Below are 19,558 nucleotides of genomic sequence, written 5' to 3'. Positions count from 1 at the left end.
GAGCATCTGCGTTGGAAGCTACAGGAATGCAGGGGCCTCCTAGCTATGAATCCCTACCTTCTCTGTCACCACCAGGGCCCTGAGTCATACTCTTCCCACATCCAGAGTAAAGAATGATTTTTTACCCCCAAAGGAACAATGTTTCTGTATTTATAAATCCAAGAGATTCAGACACATCTGCTCTTATTTACACAAATTCTGTTGTGGCTGTAAAATTGCATATGCTATTTTCATGAAACTTTATCTTAATTTCATTACCAGCCTGAGTAATCATGTGATAATTGCCTGATTTCCAAGTAACTGGGCAAAAATGTTATTTAGCTTTTTCTTTTAACTTTTTTCTAAGACTCATGATTTTAATAAAATATTGTGCATTTACCCTCCTAAATGAAAGCCAAAGTAATATATTTGCAAGCTACTTAGGTGTCTATGTTTGAAGAGAAAATGGTTGACTTTACCTTACAGAGAGGGTTATTAATGGTCATGGGTGATGGTCAAATTCAGGCATAGAGAGTCACATGAAAGTACATTCGAAGTTAAGAAAGATGCCCTGGAAGAAAGAGCTCAGGATTTGGCATCAGACAGACTTGAGTTGGCAGCCAACTGCCTTCATGAACTAGCTAGTTGCATTATCTCTTCTGAGCCTTACTCCTCTCATCTAGAAAATGTGTTTAAACAACAACAAAAAATCAATCTTCTATAAATCTTAGAGGTGAGTGCTAGGGATGGTGTCTAGCACATAGTATGTGCTTGATGAATGGCAGCTCTTATCATTTGTATTAGCTTCCAAACCAGTGCATACTGTGTTACATTCAAACTACTTGAAGAAAATGGGCTGCGGGCTATTTTCGTTGTTGTGAGAGATTTCATTCAATTCCTCTGACTGGGACAATGTTCTGTGTTTTTGATTGCACTACAATTCCCTTGTTGGAAGAGGAAACCAGAGCCATTGTGTTGCACATCAGCATTCCAGAATATGCAGTTCCCATCATAGTCTATAGGAAGCACCTCCCTTGAAAGTAACTGGGAGGAACTTACCCTCAACTCAGTAACCTACATAGACCTCAATAGTCTCTGTCTTATTTTCCAGGCTGACACCATTCTAAACTCCCAGTTACTGGCAGGATTTGGGACCACCTGGAATCTTGATGCTGTCACCCTATGGCTCCAAGAAGTCACAGCCTGAAATTCTACTATTGTCATACGCTACTCACCAGGCTTAACCTCCTTAGATATGACCTCGGTTTAAATTATCCTGAGTCTGTTATGACCCATTGAAGATCTTCCTTGAAATTGTCACTGGGAATGGCAAGTCCTACATCCTACAATCTGATTGGCTGCTGTCTAGCCCCAGCTCTGCGAAGCCTGTGCTACTTTTGAGATCCAAATGTCCACCACAGGCTATACGTGCATGACACTTTCTTTGGTTTCTGTTTCTACTTTGAATTGAGAAGTAAGCAATGGATTTCTAGTCCTAGGTCTTCTACAAACAAAATTTGTGATTTTGGACAAGTGCTATAGATGGCAAAATGATCATAAAGTCCTCTCATTTCTGTTTCCATACTAATTTGTAATGTGATGTTATCACATCAAGAGGTGTAAACCTATTTCTCCTAAGCATCATGTCATGGTTCAATCAATGGAACATTAGCAAAACAATGCAAATAGAGGCTTGAAAAGTGCTTGCCCATTGGACTCTGCTCCCTCTGGCTGCTGAGATCCATTCTGCCATGTATGAGCAATTCAGACTAGCCTGCTGGATGATGCTGAATTTAAACCTATAGCCAGACTGAGTGAATGATGCCCAATGGACCATCCATTCTTCCAACTGCCAAGAATGTGAATGAAGCTATTCTAGATGACACAGCCCAAGTCAAGCCAACCGAGGTCACAAAATTTACCCAGACAACCCATAAAATTATAGGTAAATAGAAGGTGGTTGTTTTAACCCAATAATGTTGGAATAGTTTGTTAAGTTGCTAAAGCCAACTAAGAGAGTAAGTCAGGTTTTTCCCCCTCTGATTCTCTTCCTACATCTTGAAACGGTGGATATTGAACTAGATCTGTACTGGTAAGTACAGGACACAGGTACCATCATCCTCCTAACAAAGACCATATGAAACATTAATAACAGATTACAGTACACTTTCTCATTTAACCCAGAAACCTGATAGAATGCTTCTCATTCCAACACACCGGGGGCTACCCTTAATCCATAGTGTTGGAAGTGGGATGACACCATTTGCCAACTGCTTTAAACTAGCAATTCCCAACCCTGACTAATTATTAGAATCACCCAGGGAGAGGTGTAGAACTTCATGTTGCCTGGTTCTTGAAAATCACATTCAGTAAATTTGGATCAGCCTAGAAATCTGTATTGGTTGAAAGCTTTCCACGTGACTCTTACGTTGAGACAGGTTTGGAAACAGTAGACTGAGTGATTTCTGAGGTGATTTCCAACTGTATCCCATGATTATTTTGAGTGAAGCATTGTCCTTAATCTTTTACTGGATTAGATAATGACAATATGTTCTATCCATAAGTAATCGCATGTGAACGTGCATGTGAATCTTCAGATGAATCACCCACACCACTTAGAGTAATCTAGGTTTCTCTGTTTATATTCTCCTATTAGTATGCAATAAGTAAGCCAGAAAAAGAAGATTCTCTTAGGCATTCAGAGTAAATAAAGGAGAGAGGTGAAGGATTCCAGATTCAGGGAAAGGTAATTTAACTGGTATATTCCCTGGGGCATAAGCCATGGATCCTGTTCTGAAAGACTTTGCAGCATTATTAAAACAATACATCCATATAGTCATCTGCAAACCAAAGCTCCTAGATTAAAATATTGAAAGATAACCATGGATCACCAATAGTAATGATGACAACTAATACTTATTAAGTGCCTACTATGTGTCAGGCAATGTGCCAAGGTGTTCCTGCATTATCTCACTGATACATCATAATAACCCCATGAGATAAGCACTGATATTATCCCCATTTAATGGATGAAGAAGGTAGGTTCCAGAGGTGTTAAGTAACTTCTCAGGGATCACATAGCTAGTGAGTGTCAGAACCAGTCGGGGTCCACATAGATCAGACTCCAAATCCCCCACCCCACACTAGTGTGCCATATAACCTCTTGGCGAGGCATTATTAACACAAAGGAAAGATAAGCAAATTCCAGAAAGACATTCTTCTAAGAAACAGCAACTATGACACAGTGTTAAATCAAATTTAAAACCACGCCAAAAAAAAAAAAAAAAAGAAAAGAAAAGAAAAAGAAAGAAACATTGGTTCTTTCTCCTTACATTTTTTCATCAAAACTCACAATCCCATTATGCTTATTGCTCCTCTTGTTCCAGTTCCTTCATAAACAGAAGTTTCAATTGCCAGCTTCTTGGAAGTCACTGTAATTAGATTTACTTATCTTCTCTTTAATCGTTTTATATTTTTCGTCTCTCAACTTTTCTATACAAAGGAAGAAAAGTATCACTTTTCTTTTACTGTATATTTCTATTTCAGGAAGCCTTAGAAAGTTTTATATGATTTGTCTTTACTTTCTCAAATTCCACCTTTTCCAGAAAAAAATATAGCATATTCAAGAGGAAGAAAAGCAGGGGAGTTTGGCTTCAATTATTTGTCTTTTAAATGAGACTGGAGAAGATATCACTGAAGGTGGAAGAATATTCCCATTCATTCATGCATTAAACACATATGTATTGATCACAAAGCTCTTGGTCCTTTGATAGGTTTATTGAAGCATTCAGTCTAATGGAGGAGAAACATCAGTCAGGTAATCATGTCAATGAATGTATAGTTGCATTGAGAGTTGTGGGGAGGAGATTTTTAGGGTTCAGTAAAAAAATCATAAGCTCTGATGAATCATAAAGGTCAAGGGGGCTTTTCTGAGAAAGGGACATGAGCTAATTTAACTAGAAGAAGGGGGAGAGGACAGGGTCAAGAATGTACTGGGCAGTGAGATCAGCACATGCAATGGCCCTATGGGGAGGATTTATAAGAAGACAGATATGGCTAGGGCAGAAAATGAGGAGTATGCTATGACTAAAGCAGGAGACAGGGACTGGGCCATGCCTGACCATCCAGGCCAGGATGTGGATTTTGGATTTTTATCTCCAAAACAATGCACACACTGAAGGATATGGATCAAGAAGATAGGTCACAAAGATTAGGGTTGTGAAAGGATCGTTGCAGTGGTTATGATTTACAAAAAATAATTTCCCATAGAAAGACTTTGTTTATCATCTTGGCTTTTGACACTACTCAGCAAGACTCAAACAAATTTTTTCCAGTAGGTGGAGAAGATGTTGGCTTCAGTGGCATGATTTCAGGAACCCTAGCCCCTAAAGTCCTTGCCATTGAATTGTGCAGTGAAGGAATCTCCCCAAATACTATGTCATTAACAGAGAAGACAGTGAACAGACAACCTACAGAATAGGAGAAAATATTTACAAATTATACAACCAACAGAGGACTAATATCTAGAATCTACAAATAACTCAAACAACACAACAATAGCAACAAAAAAACCAATAACGCCATTAAAAAGTGGGCAAAGGATATGAATAGACATTTTTCAAAAGAAGATGTATAAATGGACATCAAGCATATGAAAAAAAATGCTCAACATTACTAATTATCAGAGAAATGCAAATTAAAACCACAATGAGATACCATCTTACACCAGTCAGAGTGACTATTATTAAAAAGTCAAAAAACAACAGAAGTTGGTGAGGATGTGGAGAAAAGGAAACATTTGTACACTGTTGGTGGCAATGTAAATTAGTACAACATCTATGGGAAAATAGAATTAATATTTCTCAAAGAACTGAAAACAAAACTAACATTTGATCAAGCAATCACCTTATTGTGTATCTACCCAAAGGAAAATCATTATGTTAAAAAGATATCTGCTCTCATATGTTTATTGCAGCACTATTCACAATAGCAAAAACATGGAATCAACCTAAATGTCCATCAACAGATGACTGGATAAAGAAAATATATAAACACAATGGAATGCTCTTTAGCCATAAAAAAGAATGAAATTATGTCTTTTGCAGCAACATGGATGGAACTGGAGGGCGATTATCTTAAGTGAAACAACTCAGAAACAAAAAGTGAAGTGCCTCATGTTCTCCCTTAAAGTGGGAGCTAAATAATGTGCACACATGGACATGGAGTGTGGAATGATAGACATTGGAGACTCCAAAGGGTGGTAGGGTGGGAGGTAAGTGAGAGATGAAAAATTAATTAATGGGTACAATGTACATTATTTAGGTGATGGATATTCGAAAAGCCCAGACTTACAACTATGTAATATATCCATGTAACAAAACTGCACTTGCACCCCTTAAATTTATACAAATAAAAAAACAGGTATGGTATCCTAAGCTCCCAAGACCTAAGAACACTTTAGCATGAATTCATTTCTCAATCTTTTGTAGTGAACAAAACCCTTTGGGAACCACCATGATCAGCAGCAGTGGCATCTCTACATTTAAATAGGTCTTCCAGAATTTATGAAACACATTCATAAACATTATTTGAAGTTAATAATAATAGTAATTACTTGCAAATGCTAGCCAAGTACTCGTGATTTCTCTAATTTGATCTTTACCACATTCTGTAGATAGGTAAAGAACAATTATCTCATTTTAGAGATGAAGAATCTGAAATGCAGAGAGATCCAGTGAATTACTGAAGGTAATTTGCAAGTGACCAATCTGGGGCCTGAACCCAAGAGTGCTGAATTCTAGTCTGGTATTTCACAACTGCATACTTGGGCAGCTTAGCAAATGACTGCCTGGATTTAATTATTGGCTTCACCACTTACTAACCATGTGAACTTGGACGAGTTTTTGACTTTTCTGAGGCTCAGTTTCCTGATCTATAAATATGAATAGTAATAGAACTACTTAAAAGAATAGTAAAAATTAAGTCAGTACTTTTAATATGCTTAGAACAGCCTAATACATTGTAAAGGCTCAATAAATGTTAGGCATTATTATTACATTATTTTTATATGCTCCACTATACTGTGAAGTTTGGGGTAGGCCAGGGAAATGCTTAAAAATAATAACACTTTTAGATGAAGAGCTAAAATTTATCAGGCAGATATTCTTAGTGTTTTAGATATTTTACAATAAAGTAGGGATTATTATTATTTCCCTTTTATTTTATTTTTTTTAACTGACAAAGACATTGAAGCATGGTATATTAGTCCATTCTCATACTGCTATAAAGAAATAGCTGAGACTGGGTAATTTCTAAAAGAAAAAAGTTTAATTGACTCACAGTTCCGCATTGCTGGGGAGGCCTCAGAAAACTTACAGTTATGGTGGAAGGCACAGGAGAAGCAGATCTTACAAGGAGGAAGGCGAGAATGAGTATGTGTCAGTGCAGGAAAATCTACCATTTATAAAACCATCAGCTCTCATGAGAATTCACTCACTATCAGGAGAACAGCAATGGGGGAAACTGCCCCTATAATCTAACCACTTCCCACCAGGTCTCTTCCTAAACACCTGGGGATTACAATTTAAGATGAGATTTGGGTGGGGACACAAAGCCTAACCATATCACATGGAGATTAAAGTGACTTGTTCAAAGCCCCCAAACTAAAATGTGGCAGTGCCAATGTTTGAAGCCAGGTTAATCTGATCTGTAAGGCAGCATGCCTGGGAGCCTTGCTGACTTGCTTGAAATCATTGGAACTTATTGAGAAGCCCCAGGTGGCAAAGGTAACAGGAAGGTACCAGGAATTTAGGGTTGGAGATAAAGAAGATAATTGGAAACAGATATTCTTTCTGGCTAGTTGAGTAGACTGACAAAGTTTTTAAGGACTGAGAATTTAAAAGACACATACATACACATCTGCAGAGAAAGAAGAGGGTGTTAGTGGAAGCATAAAGTATCTTTGTCAGTGACATGCTGGACATCTTTAGATGAAAGTATTACAGGGTAAAGCTTAGAAACTAAGATCTATAAGGCGGCCCAGCCAAGAAAAACAAAAACAAAAAACAAAACAGACTGTGTTTCAATTGAAGAGATTATCCAATGATTTAGTATAGAATTTATTTTATTTCCAATAAATATTTTCCATATCTTTATTTCTTAAAACCATTTCTGGCCAGGTGCAGTGGCTTGCACCTGTAATCCCAGCATTTTGGGAGGCCGATGTGGGTGGATCATCTGAGGTCAGGAGTTCGAGACCAGCCTGACCAACATGGAGAAACCCTGTCTCTACTAAAAATACAAAATTAACCAGGTATGGTGGCGCATGCCTGTAATCCCAGCTACTCGGGAGGCTGAGGCAGAGAATTGCTTGAACCTGGGAGGCAGAGGTTGCAGTGAGCCGCAATTACACCACTGCACTCCAGCCTGGGCAACAAGAGTGAAACTCCATCTCAAAAAAAAAAAAAAAAAAAAAAAAAATTTCTTGCTATTCATCCTGGTTCATCCATGCCTCAAGTGAAAGGGTTAATTATTAATGTTCAGGGAAACTACTTTTGTACCCAAGTTTAAGGGTATCCAATAATACTAGTCCAATCTTTTAAATGAATAGGTAATATAAAGTATGTTCAAGGAGCAAACAGCATATTCATTTGATTCAAGAATAAAATTTGGTCTGTCAAACTGAGGCTTGTGTGTTCTCTATTTGGCAATCCAAAGCTGAGATCATCTTGTGGAATTCCTGTCCATGCTCCTCAATTTTAGAAGTATTTCCATCTTCCATCTGCATGATGCCACCAAATTTAAGATTTTTGTTTCAGACATGTGAGCTTCTCTTTATGGTGAGAAATGATCACCAATACCAGGTAAAATAATTAGATTAGAATAAAATGGAAAACAAAGAGCTCTGTTACCAAAATAAAAAAAGAATCCTTATAAATTTTATGTAGCATTCCCATGTGGTCAAGATTTGTTTATTTAAAAACGATATTGGGATTAGACATCAAATAAATATTGCATATTGTACCATTCAGAGCTTTCACAAAGACCATATTATATGCTGGCAATAGCAATAGTATCATACCCTGTGTATTTATTTGATTATCATAATCATATTGTCACCTTGAAATCCTACTTTACCTTACTGTGAAGTATAAATGACTAATAAATAAGGAGGCATTTCATAAAACAACCCAAATAATTCTAAATTATGCCATTAATGTAGCAGGGAATGCTTGACTCAGAAAGATCATACTGTACATGTCCATGTCTGATTCCATTTACCATTCATTTGATCTGGCACCACAGCTCTGTGATAGAATGCAGGACCATCTCAACCTCACCTAAAGTAGATAGTCTTTCCTAAATAAAGACAAAGCTAAAGACTCATTATTGTAACCAATACATGTGTATTGAATGTTTGTTCATTAGTAGTTATAGATCACAAAAATGTATTTAAATTGTTATTAAATTAGTTTAAGCTTTATGAAAAGGACTTGAACTGCCATGACAATTGTTTGGTTTTCAAGATGGCAAGCCAAGGTTATGGAGGTAGTGAGGGGTCACGAAGGCTTAGTCTTTGTCCACGTGGATCTTACTAACCATTCAAAATGTCAAATTCAAGTTTCAGCCACATCAGAATTTATTAGCTGAGAAAGACAATTCTGTAGGCCCTTCTTGCAATCTAAGAAAAATCCTAGATATCTCTCATTCTACCCAGTCATTACCAGTTGCTAAGTTGGGTTGTATGTATGTAAAAATAAAAAAGGACTGAATTTGAGTGAGGCTAAATATAGAAGCCCAAATCCAGATTCTATTGTATTAGAATTCCACATGACTCAACCAATTCCCATAGGCTGACAAGCAGTCTAATTTTAAATCTGGAGGACTTTATACAGTAAAAAAAATTTCCTAATTAGGTAAGGCATTTACTTGTCATTCTTCACTTTTGGTAGTTATCAGTAAAAAGTCATTTACATTTTGAACTCAACATTTTCAGAGTTTCCAATTTTGCTCCAAGCCCCATTTGACTTCCAAGAAATGAACTAATTATCTTAGATGGGGTACAATCACCAAACAACTGTGGTAACTGAGCTGGAATTTCAGTAAGCAGAGCTTTAGCTACAGTGACGAGACTTAACTGTCACTCACACTGACCAAATCTCAAAGGCAAGATAAATGATAGAACCTCATTTAATTACCATTTATTCTTCATGAGAGTAGAAATTATTATAAATTATGCAGATAAGTAATTCATCATGGGGAATATGCCAAAAACACTATGTCTATGATATTAAATAACGTTGACTCAAGGCTTCAAGAAAATTAAAATTGTAAAGCAACAGGATAAAGTTTGCCCTAATACTTAGTACAAATGAAGTCTCCCTTCTTGTTTGAATATTTGTAGTCCTACCTATTCTTTGATCATTGTTCAATTATGCAGTGCAAAAAGATACTAAAAACTTTATTAAAATTTATTTCAAACCAGTTCATTAGGTATTTATTCTGTGATTACTATGCACACAGCCTTGCTAGTTCACAGGGCCATTTTGGTGTCATTGGAATTCAAGGTTGTATTCCCAGTCCATTTTTTAAAAAAGTGAAAATAGTAAATGAGTCATTCCTTTATCCCAACACTACTCTCCTAAATTCTTGAAACTTCAGGTTTCCAAATTCATAAGAATTTGTTATTTTTTTTTTTGTCTTATCAAAATCTGAAGTTCCGGCTTGTGTGCTGATGAATGAGATGACAGCCTCTTCTAAAATTGTACAAGTGGAATTGATAAGGTCAACCCTATGACACAGAGCTAGCCATGAGATAAACAAGCTTTGATAAGGGGTTACAGAGGTTTGTGAGAGGGAGGGGGGTTTAGATGAAGCACTGTAATAGGGAGTACAGAGCCACCATCAGAAGAAGCAATGTGGGGGCACTGGGATCCTAAAGAGCTGGGAGACTCCTTCAAGAAAAAGAGAGAAAAAAAATGATGACAGAAATGACTAGTTCTACAGTCATGTGTTATTTCATGATGGGGATACTTTCTGAGGAATGCATCATTAGGCAATTTTATCATTGTGCGAACACCATAGGATATACTTACACTAACCTAGAATGTATAGCCTGCTACATACCTAGGCTATATTGTGTAGCCTCTTGCTCCTCGGTTACAAACCTATACTGAATACTACAAGTAACTATAACACAATGAGTAGTATTTGTTTATCTAAATGTATCAAAACATTGAAAAGGTACAGTAAAAATACAGTATAAAAGATAAAAAATGTTCTACTTACCTGGGGCACGTAATGTGACTGGAGCTTACACAAATGCAAGTTACTCTGGGTGAGTCAGTGAGTAAGTGGGTGCATGAAGGTGAAGGCCTAGGACATTGCCGTACACTACTGTAGACTTTATAAACACTGCACACTTACGTACAATGAATTTATAATCTTATGGGACCATTGCTGTATATGTGGTCCATCCTTGATGAAAACATTGTTATGCGGCAAATGACTATACTATACTACCATTTTTGAATGCATAATGTCCCAGGAAACACACTAAGCACTTTATATACATGAGCTCACTAAATCCTCATCATAATAACCATTCTGTACTGCTCCTCAGGTTTTAGCTGAAAAAACTGAGCCATGGAGAAGTTGACTTTCCCAAAGGCACATAAAGCTGGGAAGTGGCAGAGCCATGAAATGAACCAAGAGCTACATTCTAGTCCCTCACAAAAACAGATTTCACAAATCTGAGGGTTGATACTGCTTGGATCATGACAGCACAGGTGTGTGGAGTTAGTCTCCATTCAGTAAATAGCAGCTCAATTGGCTAGAGACAAAACCCTAGGAGTAATCCCTAAGTGACCCTTTCTTCAGCCTCTAGTCCATCTTGTCAGTTCTACCCACAAAGTGTACCCCAAATCTGATACCATTCTCCAACTCCACTGCTTTGCCCTGGCTCCAAGAAGCCATCATCTCTTACCTGTACTATTACAATAGTCTCCAGATGGTCTCCTTGCTTTCACTCTTGACCTCTTACTCATTCTCCACTTAGCAGCCAGAGTGACAAATTTTTAAAGTACATCTGATTATGACACTACCCTGTTTGGAATGTTCCAAGAGCTTCCCATCACTTTTAGAATAAAATCCAATATCTTTTCCACAGCCTACCAGGTCCTTCAGCATCTGTTCTGTCTACCTCTTCAAATTCATCTTCAATAACTCTTTTTTTTTTTTTTTTTTGAGACAGGATCTTGTTCTGTCACCCAGGATGGAGTGCAATGGCAGGATCATGGCTCGGCTCACTGTGGCCTCAACCTCCTGGACTCAGGTGATCCTCTCACTGCAGCCTCCCAAGTAGCTGGGACTATAGGCACATACCACCATGCCCAGCTATATGTTTTTGTATTTTTTTGGAAAGATGGGGTTTCATCATGTTGCCCAGGTTGATCTCGAACTCCTGAGCTCAAGTGATCTACCCACCTTGGCCTCCCAAAGTGCTGGGATTACAGGTGTGAACCACTGTGCCCTGCCCATCTGCAGTAGCTCTCATCCCATCACACTTTCATTTGTTTATACTGGCCCTCCTCTTCCTTGAATAACCCAAGAATTTCTCCATCCTGGGGCCACTGCTCCCCCCTGCTGCTGGGAGTGCTTTTCATTCAGGTCTTCTCAACATAGTCTCTGCTTTTTTACCCAGGTTCCACTTAAAACATCTTTTCTTCCATGAACCCTTCTTTGAACCCTTAATCACATTGGCCCCATCCCCTCTAGCCACCCTGTTTTTGTTCTTCATAACACTTGTCACTATCTGATAGTCTAACATCTATTACTTACTTATTATCTGCCTCTCCCTATCTCCAATATAATTTCCAGCTGTCTTTCCCCTTCATTTCCCAGCATTATGAACATGACCTGGAGCATATTAGTTTACTCACAAAATATTGATGATTGTATGACTGAATGAATAAAGATTGAACAAAGTGAGGCTCAGAGAAATTATATGGAACTTAATCTGTGGCTTCTGTGGCTAGTTCAACATGAAGTCAGCATCAGTAAGCAAGATCCAGGAAGTGCTGAAATCTCTAAGTGTTGGGGAACACAGATGAGTACAGCTCAAGGAGTCAAAGGAGAGCTGGTATTTGAGCTAAGTCTTAAAAAGGGTAGGATGCAGACACGAAGGTGAGGGCAATCAAAGCAGGGTACAGCGTGGGCAAAGGCAGAGAGGTGGAGACATTCAGGGCAGGCGTGCTCCCCTACACGAACAAAATATCAAATTGGCAGAGATAAGCAAAGAAGAGAAAAGCGTTGACACATCAGCTTCCCACTCTGCAGCCTTCAAGACTGTGGGAGAGTTTTTGCAACTGACACTAGAGTTAAGGGATTCTTAATTGTACCTTTTTTATTTTTTAGCTCGGCTGCTGCAATGCCTAGCCTATTTCTACTCTGCTTCCATTATGAAGTTCTCACACAGCTCAAATTTAATTACTTTTATCTGACTTACACTCTAAGAACACAGCTACAGTAGTACCTGGTGGTGGGTGGGAAGGAGTGGGGATCAGGAGGTTAGGCTTTTAACTCACCTTGCGACCTTGGACCTGTAATACAAGTGTGCTTGGGAGGACATTTTTATTTCCCCCTGCCCCTCTCCCTCCCCTCCCCCTCCCCTCCCCTTCCTCTTCCTCCTCTTCTTGTTCTTTTGTGATACAGTGTCTCTATCTCTGTGGTCCAGTGGCATGATCAGAGCTCACTGCAGCAGCCTTAACCTCCTGGCTAATTATTTATTTATTTATTTTTGAGACAAACTCTCACTATGTTGTCCAGGCTGGTATCAAACTCCTGGCTTCAAGCTATTATTTTGCTTCAGCCTCCCCAAGTACTGGGATTACAGGCATAAGCCACCATGCCTGGCCAGTTTTCAATTCTTTTATAGCTCAGTTTACCCACCTGGTAATATCTAACCACAACACTACATTTCTAGAATTCTGTGGTTTGACCCAGAGAATTGATTGTCACTCACTAAGTCCTCAAGCAATTCCCTCTATTGTTCAGTCATGCAGTGTTTATTGGTTGTCTGTTTAATGTGCCAAAAGCTGTGTGGCTTAAAAACAACAGGATGCAGCCATAAAAAAGAATGGGATTATGTCTTTTGTAGGAATGTGGATGGAGCTGGAGGCTATTATCCTTAGCAAACTAATGCAAGAACAGAAAACCAAATACTACATGTTCTCACTTATAAATGAGAGCTAAATGATAAGAGCTTACAAACACAAAGAAGGAAACAATAGACCCTGGAGCCTAATTAAGGAAGGAGAGTAGGACGAGGGAGAGGAGCAAAAAAGATAACCACTGGGTACTGGGCTTAATACTTGGGTGATGAAATAATCTGTACAACAAACCCCCATGACACAAATTTACCTATATAACAAACTTTCACATGAACCCCCGAACCTAAAATAAAAGTTAAAAAAAATCAGGAATTTATTGTCTCACAGTTCTGGAGGCCAGAAGTCCGAAATCAGGCTGTTGACAGGGACACACTTCCTTCAAAGGCTGTAAAGGGGAAGAATTTTTCCACGCCTCTTCCAGCTTCTGATAGCCCCAGGCATTCCTTGGCTTGTGGTAGCATAACTCTGATCTCTGGCTCTGTCTTCACAGGCCTTTTTCTCTGTCTCTCTTTTTATAAAAATACCAGTCATTGGATTTAGAATCCACCCTAAGTCCAGGATGATTTCATCTTAAGATCTGTATTTAATTACATCTGCAAAGGCCCTATTTCCAAATAAGCTCACAGTCATAAGTACTGGAGTTTAGGACTTGAATATGTATCTTTTGGGGGGGCCTCAATGCAACCCACTACAGTGAGCTGTAAAGAGTTCAGGTCCTGAGTCAAAAAGCCTTGACTCAAAATCCACTTCCACCACTTCCTCAATGTTGACTTTGAACAATGTACTAAAGGTAATCATCTAGCATTGTCCAGAGGATTAAATAAAAACATATATGGCACCCTGGAATATGACTGGCACACAGACAGTGATATGGTTTGGGTCTGTGTCCCCACTCAAATCTCATCTCAAATTGTAATCCCCCCATGTCAAGAGAGGGACATAGTGGGAGGTGATTAAATCATGGGGACAGTTTTCCTCATGCTGTTCTCACCCTTGTGAGTTCTCACACAATCTGATGGTTTAAAAGCGTGTGGCTTCCAGTATCACCCTAATACCAAAATCATGAAAAGACATAACAAAACAATAAAACTACAGGCCAATATCCCTGATGAATATAGATGCAAAAATCCTTAACAAAATACTAGTTAACCAAATTGAACAGTATAGCAAAAATATAACCTGTTCAAGTGGGTTTCATACCAGGGTGGCAGGGATGGCTTACCATACGCAAGTCAATAAATGTGATGCACCATATAAATAGAATTAAAAACAAAAATCGCATGGTCATCTAAATAGACACAGAAAAAGCATTTCACAAAATCCAACAACCGTTTTTGATTAAAATCCTCAGCAAATTGGCATAGAAGAGATATACCTTAATGCAATAAAAGGCATCTATGACAAACCCACAGCCAACCTAATACTGAACAGGGAAAAGTTAAAAACATTCCCCCTGAGAACTGGAACAAGACAAGGACACTCACCCTCACCACTTCTATTCAACATAGTACTGGAAGCCACAGCCAGAGCAATCAGACAAAAGAAAGAAAGAAAGGGCATCCAAATCACTAAAGAGAAAGTCAAACTGCCGCCGTTTGTTGTTGATATGATTGTATACCTAGAAAACCCTAAAGACTTGTCCAAAAAGCTGCTAGAACTGATAAATTCAGAAAAGTTTCAGGTTACAAAATTAATGTACACAAATCAGTAGCTCTGCTATATCCCAACAGTGCTGATAATGAAATCAAGAACTCAACCCCTTTAGCAATAGCTGCAAAAATAATAATAATAAAATACTTACGACAATACCTAACCAAGGAGGTGAAAGACCTCTACATGGAAAACTACAAAACACTGCTGGAAGAAAGCACAGATGATACAGACAAATAGAAACACATCCCATGCTCATGGATGGGTAGAATCAATATTGTGAAAGTTACCATACTGCCAAAAGCAATGTACAAATTCAATGCAATTCCCATCAAAATACCACCATCATTCTTCATAGAACTTGAAAAAAAACAATCCTAAAAGTCATATGGAACCAAAAAAGAGTCTCACTGTTGTTGCCCAGGCTAGAGTGCAGTAGCGCAATGTCAGCTCACTGCAACTTCCGCCTCCCAGGTTCAACTGATTCTTCTGCCTCAGCCTCCCGAGTAGCTGGGACTACAGATGCATGCCACCACACTTGGCTAATTTTTGTATTTTTTGTAGAGACAGGGTTTCACCATCTTGGCCAGGCTGGTCTCACACTCCTAACCTCAGGTGATCCACCCGCCTCGGCCTCCCAAAGTGCTAGGATCACAGGCATGAGCCACTGCACCTGGCCAGTATTCTTTATAGTAGTGTGAAAATGGATTAATACAGAAAATTGGTACTAGGAGAGTAGGACACTTCTACAAAGATACCTGAAAATGTGGAAGTGACTTTGGAACTTGGTAATAGGCAGAGATTGGAGGAGATTGGAAGGCCTAGAAGAAGACAGGAAGATGAGTGAGAGTTTGGAACTTCGTAGAGACTTACTGAATGATTTTGACCAAAATGCTAATAGTGATATGGACGATGAAGTCCAGGCTGAAGTGGTCTCAGATGGAGATGAGGAACTTATTAACAATGGTGTAAAGGCACTCTTGCTATGCTATAGCAAAGAGACAGACAGCATTTTACTCCTGCCCTAGAGATCTGTGAAACTTTGAACTTCAGAGAGATGATTTAGGGTATCTGGCAGAAGAAATTTCTAAGCAGCAGAGCATTTAAGATGTCACCTGACTTTTCTAAAAGTGTACACTCGTGTGAAGAAAGAGATGGCCTGAAATTGGAACTTACATTTAAAAGGGAAGCAGAGCATAAAAGTGTGGAAAATTTGCAGCCTGACCAGCAGTAGAAATGAAAAACACTTTTTCTGGAGAGAAATTCAAAGCCAGCTGCAGAAATTTGCATAAGCAATGAGGAGCCAAATGTTAATCATCAAGACAATTGGGAAAATGTCTCTAGGTCATGTCAGAGATATTCACAGCAGCTCTTCCCATTACAGGCCCAGAGGCCTAGGAGGAAAAATGCTTTCAGGGTCTGGGCCCAGGGCCCTGCTTGTGCTCTGTGCAGCTTCGGGACTTGCAGCCCTTTGTGCCAGCTGCTCCAGCCCCACCAGTGGCTAGAAGGGGCCAAGGGACAGTTTGGGCCATTGCCTCAGAGGGTGCAAGCCCCAAACCTTGGTGGGTTCCTTGTGGTGTTGCACTCGCAAGTGTACAGAAGGCAAGAATTGAGGTTTGGGAACCTCCACCTGTATTTCAGAGAATGTATGAAAAAGTCTGAACGTCCAGGCAGAGGGTCTGCTGCAGGGGCATGGCCCTCATGGAAAGCCTCTACTACAGCAGTACGGAGGGGAAATCTAGGGTTGGAGCCCCCACACAGAGTCCCCACTGGGGTACTGCCTATTGGAGTTGTGAGAAGACAGCCACTGTCCTCCACATCTCAGAATGGTAGATCCACCAGTAGTTTGCACTGTGCACCTGGAAAAGCTGCAGGCACTCAATGCCAGCCCACGAAAGCAGCCACAGGGGGTGTACCCTGCAGAGCCACAGGGGTGGAGCTGCCCAAGGCTGTGGGAGCCCACTCCTTGCATCAGTGTGCTCTGGATATGAAATATGGAATCAAAGGAGATTTTGAAGCTTTAAGATTTAATGGCTTTCCTGCTGGGTTTTGGACTTGCACAAGGCCTCTAGCCCCTTTTTTGGCCAATTTCTCCCTTTTGCAATGGGAGCATCTACCCAGTGCCTGTACCCCCACTGTACTTGGAAGTAACTAATTTGCTTTTTATTTTACAGGCTCATAGGTAGAAGGGAATTGCCTTGTCTCAGATGGGACTTTGGACTTGAACTTTTGGATTAATGCTGGAATGAGTTAAGACTTTAGGGGACTGTTGGAAAGGCATGACTGCGTTTTGAAATGTTAAAAGAATATGAGATTTGGGAGGGGCCAGGGGCAGAATGATATGGTTTGGCTCTGTGTCCCCACCCAAATTTCATCTCCAATTGTAATCCCCATGTGTAAAGAGAGGGACCTTGTGAGAGGTGATTGGATCATTGGGGCAGTTTCTCCCATGCTGTTGTCAGGATAATGAGTTCTCAAGAGATCTGATGGTTTAAAAGTGGCAGCTTCCTCTATGTGCTCTCTCTCTCTCCTGCCACCCTGTAAGACGTGCCTTGCTTCCCCTTCACCTTCTGCCACGATTGGAAGTTTCCTGAGCCCTCCCCAGTCATGCAGAACTATGAGTCAATTAAACTTCTTTTCTTTATAAATTACCCAGTCTCAGGTAGTTCTTTATAGGAGTGTGCAAACAGATTAATACAGCCGGTTTTAATAAATGTTATGCTTATTGTAACTATTGTTCTCTTTAGCAAAGTATTTCCAATGATGGAATTGTCTGTTCATCAAGAAAACAAATTTGTGTCCATAGCAAATCACTACAGGGGAGAGTGGAGGTAGTTAACTGGAAAATGAAAACCTAAACAACCTACCATAGAAAACATGGGCTTTAGGGCCAGGCCTCTTGCTCATACCTGGAATTCCAGTGTTTGGGAGGCCATGGCAGATGTATCACTTGAGGCCAAAAGTTTAAGGCTGCAGTGAGTGGTGATGATACCACTACACTCCAGCCTGGGGAACACAGGGACAGAGCAAGACCCTATTTCTAAAAAAAAAAGAGGGAGAGAGAAAAAAAAAACATGGGCCTGAAGTACCAAAACTGACTCTCTGCATTGATTGCATTATCCAGATAAATGTTCAGTTGCCATCTTAATGGGATCTAAATAGACAAAAGCTGGATTTAAGGTTGATTCAATATATTTTTACTTTCTAATGGGCAATTTCAGGTTCAACCTGCACTCTTGGAAAGATGGCTAATTCAGTAGATTTCTTGGTGTAAGAAGCCTATTACACTTGAAAGGATCATTTTTACTTCTTGAATTCTTGACATTAGAAACAGGAATGCAATTTGCAGAGATTTTTGTCGTTAAGTTTCCATGGCTTATATACCTCAAAGAATGCATACTCTTATTGCAATGGCCTGAGGCTTTCCACTCTGCTGAAACACTGCAGTCTACTTCTAAGATGCATGATCTGTTTTCTGCTTGCTTTGTGAGCTTCATTATTCATGCATTCATTCCATAAATATTCTGAAGCAACAAGGATCATCTACTATGTGCCACACATTATTTTAGATATTAAGTGCACTTCCAGTAATTCATCAGGTTTATATTAAATGTAAGAGTTGTTTAGATCTGGCACAAGATCCCAAGGAGCCTGACCTTGGCCTGTTTATGATATTAAAGAGCAAATTATGGACTCTCAGGGTACGGGGAAAATGTGACAGCAATGATCTCTTTCTGCAAAATTATATGTTTACGATGTTGCATTAAGAGTGGATTGGGATTGCTGAGAGTAGAATGGATGAAGCTGTTGTTCTGAAGCTTCTCAGTTCTCTCTGGTATTTCAGATTTGTTCTGTGTCACTGTCTATATTGTATACCCTAAGATTCTGTCTTAATTTTATCCCATGACTAGAACTAGGTTAGAACAAGGCCAAGGTTAGAACTAGGCTGTGGTACTAATCTATCGAGTTCATTTGACTGGAACTTTCATAGTGATAGCTGCAACTGTGTCTGTCATTGTATGTCTGCCTGCTGGGATACAGTAAGTGGGCAATAAGTAGGTGTCAGAAGAAGAGAGGGAGGGAGGGAGGGATGAATTAATCATAGTATATGAGATACTTGTGACTGAACTACATTCCTTGTTCAACTGCACCTTGCTAACTCTCTGTCTTGTTGATATTATCTTTATCTTATAGCTCATGCTTAGCATGGTTTTAAATCAATCCCTCCCAGCTATAGCTTACCATGTTCTAACCATATTAGGACTTCTATATTCAACCTTTCACCCTGACTCCAACTAATTGCCTCCTTCTGTCTCCCAGTTTAAACTCCCAAGAGATTTTTAAAAAAATTTATTAAATGTTTTAAATTTTGCCCCACCCCTACCCCACTTTTTTTTTTTTTTTTTTTTTAGAGATAGGGTATTGCTCTGTCACCCAGGGTGGAGTGAGTGGCACGATCATACCTCACTTTAGCCTCAAACTCCTGGACTCAAGGGATCTTCTCACCTTAGCTTCCCTAGTAGCTGCAACTACAGGTGTGCACCAACACGCCTGGCTAATTGTGTTGTTGTCGTTGTTGTTGAAGAGACAGGGTCTCATGTTTTTTTTGCCCAGGCTAGTCATGAACTCCTGACTTCAAGCAATCTTCCTGTCTTGGCCTCCAAAAGTGCTTGGATTACAGGCATGAGCCACCATACATGGCTTAGATTTATCTGTCTTTTAAAAATATATTGGCCAATGGCTTCTGATGCTTATTTGGA

At 39.5% G+C, this 19,558-nt stretch overlaps 1 long non-coding RNA gene across 2 annotated transcripts in view; it reads right to left on the bottom strand.

Moving 5' to 3' along the window:
• The window catches only part of LOC134729972 (uncharacterized), a 171,520-nt gene that overhangs the window by 77,966 nt on the left and 73,996 nt on the right, over window positions 1–19,558 (bottom strand). The gene's annotated exons all lie outside the window — the stretch shown is intronic.

Source organism: Pan paniscus, chromosome 2 (assembly GCF_029289425.2).
Source record: "Pan paniscus chromosome 2, NHGRI_mPanPan1-v2.0_pri, whole genome shotgun sequence".
NCBI lineage: Eukaryota > Metazoa > Chordata > Mammalia > Primates > Hominidae > Pan > Pan paniscus.
The sequence above is the reverse complement of the archived record's forward strand: the minus strand, read 5'-3'. Positions and strand labels throughout refer to the sequence as shown.